This window comes from Poecilia reticulata, chromosome 15, assembly GCF_904066995.2.
Source record: "Poecilia reticulata chromosome 15, P_reticulata-male-v2, whole genome shotgun sequence".
Classification (NCBI taxonomy): Eukaryota; Metazoa; Chordata; class Actinopteri; order Cyprinodontiformes; family Poeciliidae; genus Poecilia; species Poecilia reticulata.
In genome coordinates this window covers 3794550-3800111 of record NC_088844.1, presented here as the reverse complement: position 1 = coordinate 3800111, position 5562 = coordinate 3794550, and the positions used below count along the sequence as shown (strand labels likewise).

The 5562-nt window shown below is 41.8% G+C and overlaps 1 long non-coding RNA gene across 1 annotated transcript; it reads right to left on the bottom strand.

Annotated features, from left to right (window-relative positions):
* Nucleotides 1-1430: 1430 nt before the first annotated feature.
* On the bottom strand, nucleotides 1431-4303 carry LOC145555175 (uncharacterized). The gene is made up of 2 exons (XR_014091268.1): nucleotides 3846-4303; nucleotides 1431-3748 (listed from the first exon to the last, which is right to left on the bottom strand). It is a non-coding gene; the product is annotated as an uncharacterized LOC145555175 (long non-coding RNA).
* Between the last annotated feature and the right edge of the window lie 1259 nt (nucleotides 4304-5562).

Sequence of the window (5562 nt, the reverse complement as noted above, 5' to 3'; positions counted from 1 at the left end):
CCATGAGGGCCGATCACCGATACCGATCACATAATTTTTTTTTTTTTTTTTTAAACACTACCAGTTACATTATGTGGAAAAAGGAACCATGAATTCACCTTAATTTAGACAAAAACTTGTTTTTAATAACTTTTTCCAAGAAGAAAACTAAACAAAACAGGCATTGTGCAAATAGTATTACTGATAGCAAGACAATCTTTAACAGACTGATAACATATGGAGGCTCTGAAGAGGCTAAATAATGCAAAGAGCCAAAATAAAACCTCAACATTGCCAAAAAAATTCAAGTATAAAACTTAACATTCAAAGGCAAATACAGGATCCATTACAATAAACAATCCAGAGTTACTGAATGAAAACTTCCTGATAGCATGGCGGCTAGCTGATTACTGCTAGTTCTGAGTGGCTGTTTCTGACTGAGCGGAGTAATTATGCAGAGCAGGGAGGAGATCGATTATTTTTTCAGAGATTATCTGTCTCATGTTAGGACAGCGAAAGTTTTAATACGTATGTAAAATGTATTTTTTTAGGTTAGATGCTGCAGCTTTAAGCAGAGGTTCAGTGTGAGAGTCACTACCAGGTGGAGCAGAAGCGGCGCTCCGTCTGTGAAATATTACTACCTGTAGCGTAGCAGCGGTTCAACAGCGAGAACAGAACCAGCGTCTTACATCGCAGCTCGAAGACTTAAATAATTTTGCGGGTTATTTGTTTAGCTTTCTGACCGTCATGCTAATCCGGGTGAGTGTTTGTAGCTGTGCGCTGCTTTACCTGCTATCTGATCCTCCATATGTCTTTTTTACTGCAGTGAGCCTCGATGTAGCCAAACTCCGTCAAGTATGGCATTGTTTTTATGCCATATTAGATTCGTCGTGTTGATGCATTTTTTTGTGCTTCACCCCGAGGTAATTTTCCGCAGCAACACGCAAACGTCCCCAGTCACTCAGTGCGTTATAGTTCCACATCGCTTAGGATTTGTTGCTGTGCGCTTGCCTAGTGTGAAGGAAAGAGGAGACCAGCTGCACAGGCAGGCTGAGAAATGAGATGCAGGGGATCAGTTTGTGTTATCAGCAACAAGAGACCGTGATCGGCGATCACCAATCATACACTTTTTCATGGAAATCGGCCGATTATGATTAGTGGGCGATCGATCGGCACACCTGTAATTGGTACATTTAAATTTTGCTATTTAGCATTATGTATTATTTAAGAAATGTTTTAGAAAATGAATAAATCATCTTTGTGCACATCTTGTGTATAGCTATCGGGGTACAAAGACTACGACAGTCAGCGTTTTACCATCACACAGGTGCCAATAGGTGAGTTTAGAAAATGGTGTACTAACTGGGAATAAAAAATAAAGATTTTTATTGTAAATTATTTGCAATGTTTAGATGTTTTGCAGCAGAACAGACAAATTCAAATTACTGATGCAATGTCTACTGGTTGGCATAATCTTACCAAACCAACTTTATTTATAAAGCACTTTAAAACAACCACAGCTGATACAAAGTGCTGTACATTAAAACACAACATAACAATAAAAAAAACAACTCTTACAATTTAAAAACAAACATACAAACAATTTAAAACTAGATCCCGCTGGAGTTGAAAGCCAAGTAAAATAGATGGGTTTTAAGACGAGCTTTAAAAGTGGACAGTGAAGGGGCCTCTCTGACCTGCAAAGGCAAGTCGTTCCATAACTTAGGACCTATGACAGAGAAGCCCTGTCCCCTCTGAGCTTCCTTCTTGATCTCGGTACCTCCAAAAGCAGCTGATCTGCGGACCTGAGAGACCGTTAGGGTGTAGAAGCTCAAAGAGGTAAGCCAGGGCAAGATTATGCAGTGATTTAAAAACAAACATAAGAATTTTAAAAATTATACAGAGGTCACATGCTCCCTCTTTCGAGTTCCTGTTAAAAGTCGTGCAGCAGCATCTAAACCAGCTGCAGACGTGACGGCAGCGACTGACTGACTCCTAGATAAAGGGAGTTACAGTAATCCAATCGAGTTGAAATAAAAGCGTGGATCACCGTTTCAAAATGCTGCCTGGAAAGAAAAGATTTCACTGAAGCCAATCGCCTTAAATGATAAAAGCTGGACTTAACCACTGCTCTGATTTGGCTGTCCAATTTGAAATCACTGTCCACCTTAAAACAAAGATCTGTAATAACAGGTTTAAAATATACCTCCAAAGGTCCCAGGTCAACAGAGGAGGACTCACAGGAGCCACTGGGTCCAAACACCATCAACTCTGTTTTCCTTTCATTAAAATTGAAAAAGTTCAAGGCCAACCAAGCTTTAATATCACCAAGACATGCCAGGAGATGTGTGATTGAATGTACATCCTTCTGCTTCAGGGTCAAATAAATCTGACAATCGTCAGCATAACAATGAAATGAAATCCCATGTTTCCTAAGGATAGAACCCAGAGGCAGTAAATACAGAAAGAAAAGCAGTGGGCCCAGAATTGAGCCCTGTGGGACACCATAAGGCATTGAAGCAGCAGCAGATGATTCAGAGTCACTAATATTCACTGAAAATGTTCTCTCCTCCAGGTAAGACCGGAACCATTTAAGAACAGTACCATCAATACCTACAAAGTGATGTAATCGCGATATTAAAATGTCGTGGTCTACTGTGTCAAAGGCAGCAGATAAGTCACGTAAAATCAGAACAACATGGTTACCAGAATCACTTGCAAGAAGGATGTCACTCTTATTAAAGCAGATTCTGTGCTATGAAGAGTTTTAAAACCTGACTGAAAAACCTCCAGAATGCCATTGTCATCTAAAAACTGTCAGCTGGCAGTACACAATTCTTTTCTAAAACCTTAGAAAGAAAAGGCAGCTTTGAAATAGGCCAATAATTAGCCAGAATAGTAGGATCAAGGCCAGGTTTTTTAAGCTGTGGCTGCACTACTGCATGTTTAAAACTAGCAGGGACCACACCTGAGGACAGACTGCTATTTATAATTGAACGAAACAGGCTGCTCCATGCTAGATAAAATATCTTTAAAAAATCTTTATCCCTCTCATTCAAAGTTTACAAACATTGTAACTTGTACAAATTCAATTTTTGATTAGTTAAGTGAAAAACAGGGCTTACATAGTTTAGACTTTAATTGTCAATATTTAAATTACGCCCAATGGCGTGGAAGTGCAAGTTGTGTTCATCACTGACATCACTGTTAGTGAAACACTTCTAAATGAGGTTGTCTATACTGTTATGGACAGTAATGTTATTGTCAGTGCCACAGCTAAGGGGAAGCAGTTATCCTCAAACTAAAACAAATGCCCTCAGTTTTGCTATCTGCCAACAGAAAACCTCTAAAAATATATTCACAATTCTGTTGATAATTCCTCTTTGTATATTTCTGTGTAATTGTGTCCATGTACAGGTGTTTGCAGAGTTCCACTGAATTAACAATGTTAACCTACGCAATCAATTCTACAATTGGCTCCAAATGTCTACGCTCTGTGATCTTCGAACCTCAATCCCAGTGTCACTCCTCATTCTCAGCTGTTTCTTGTCCAACTAAGGTTCATCCATCTTCGTCAACACCACTTCAACCCCGCGGCCGTGGAATGCGTTGTGGTTCTAGCTGTCATTCTCGTTCTCCCAGACCTAAACGCAATTCCCAAACATCTCAGTTTCAGAACGCTAACCCGGCTACATCACAGGGGTCCTCTCCAGACATCTCTACTTGCCAGTTTCTGAAGTCCTGGACTGTTGCTCGCCTCCAATGTTCCCTGAAAGAAAAATGAATCCCCTTCAGTCATTCAGATAACAAATTAAGACTTCTCCAATTGCTCTCATCCTCAGGTCCTCAGCAACTGACAGCCTTACCGTCATCCGAGCACCCCGGGCTACCAACTTTCTCTTCAGCATACACTTCCTCCTCCGTCATTTCCAGCGATGTCATTCCGCCAATGGCAGCGAGACCTCCTCACGCAGCGACAGCTCCCCCTCATGGGAGCCAGGTCATATTACCACCACCAACTACACCCTCTCTCACTGATCTTTCTCAGCTCCCATCTACTGCCATTTCATCAATGTCTTCGCAGACTCCTCAAATTCCTCTTGCTCATTCATCTCTCCACTCCCTCATCCCTTCTTCTACTCTAAATCTAAACTTGGCAACTTTTTCTTTTTCAACCGTAATAAATGTGATATTCAATTGAACTGTTATGACTCAAATTTTGGGTGTCCGCCCCCCTCTGCTGCTGCTTCATCATTGTGGAAAACCTGGAGCGGCAGAGATATCTGCGGCTAATATATGTATGTTTACTGTTTTTTTTTTTTTTTTTTTTTTTTTTTTTTAAACTTTGGGGGTGCGGCTTATAGTGTGGAAAATACGGTATTTATTTCATAAATAGTGTTATTTCCTGGATTTTTTTATGTGAAGAACCCAGAGAGGGTTATTTGATTGTGCTTTCTGGAAAACAATACATTTTTACATTTAGGCACTCCTGCAATTGTCACACTTTTTCTGGGTCCATGATAACCTTTCCCTCCACCAGAGAAGGGAAAGGTTTTGTGGCCCTCACAGGAAAAAGTTTGGGGACCCCTGCTCTAGGTCCTCGTGCCAAAGATCTTGCGCCTACCGAATTTGCTCTCACCTTTTCCTTATTCAGAGATACTATTTGTACAGTTTTCCCAGATCACAGATCCGAACTGGACGATTATCTTTCTATAGTCCTCGACATGACTATCCGTTTTGGGGGCACTGGCTTCTACCAATATCACATTCTTTTCGCCAACCAAGTAGCAGGCCGTTTACAACAGTTTAATCAGGGTACTTATTGGGGTACTCTTGATTTTGAAATAAATTGTCACATTTTCGCCGCCCACGCATCTCTTTTCTGTAATCTCTGCGGAACTCCTTCCCATCCAGCCACAGCCTGTACATCTGTTATCCCTCTCCGCTCTTATCCTTCAACTCGCACTTCTTCCATTTCCGATCGACTGTTCACTGCCGCTCCCCCTCCTCCTATCATCCCAAAACCCAGCGGCTCCTCTCTATCAAAACCCTTAACTCATAAGGGAGTCGACAAAAGAGGCAGCCCCATCCTGTACCAAGGAGGCAGGATGATTTGCAACAACTTTAATGATCTCGGCTGCTCAAGTTCCAGCTGCAGGTTGCTGCATGCCTGTTCCTTCTGCGGCAGCCCCCACGCAAGAAACACCTGCCCTCACAATCCCATCTCTATGGCAGATTGACTAGGCCATCATCTCTCCACTCCAGTTCAGGTGAAAGCTCTCTCTGCCGCTCTTAACCCTTGTGTTTACAAATGGAGTCCAACCCACCCCACACCCGTATTAATTGTATCATTTGCCTCATTCCTCGTACGTTTGCCTTAGTCCTCCCACGCACAAGGGTTAAGCATCACCCTGACGGGGAATTTGTCAACTTTCTCATTAACGGTTTCACTCACAGTTTCCACCCGGGCATAGACATTATCCCAGATTCCACTTGTCACAATCTTCAATCCGCTTTTTCAGATCCCGACACAGTTGACTCTCTTCTTGCTAAGAAAATTAAAGAAGGGTTCATGATGGGTCC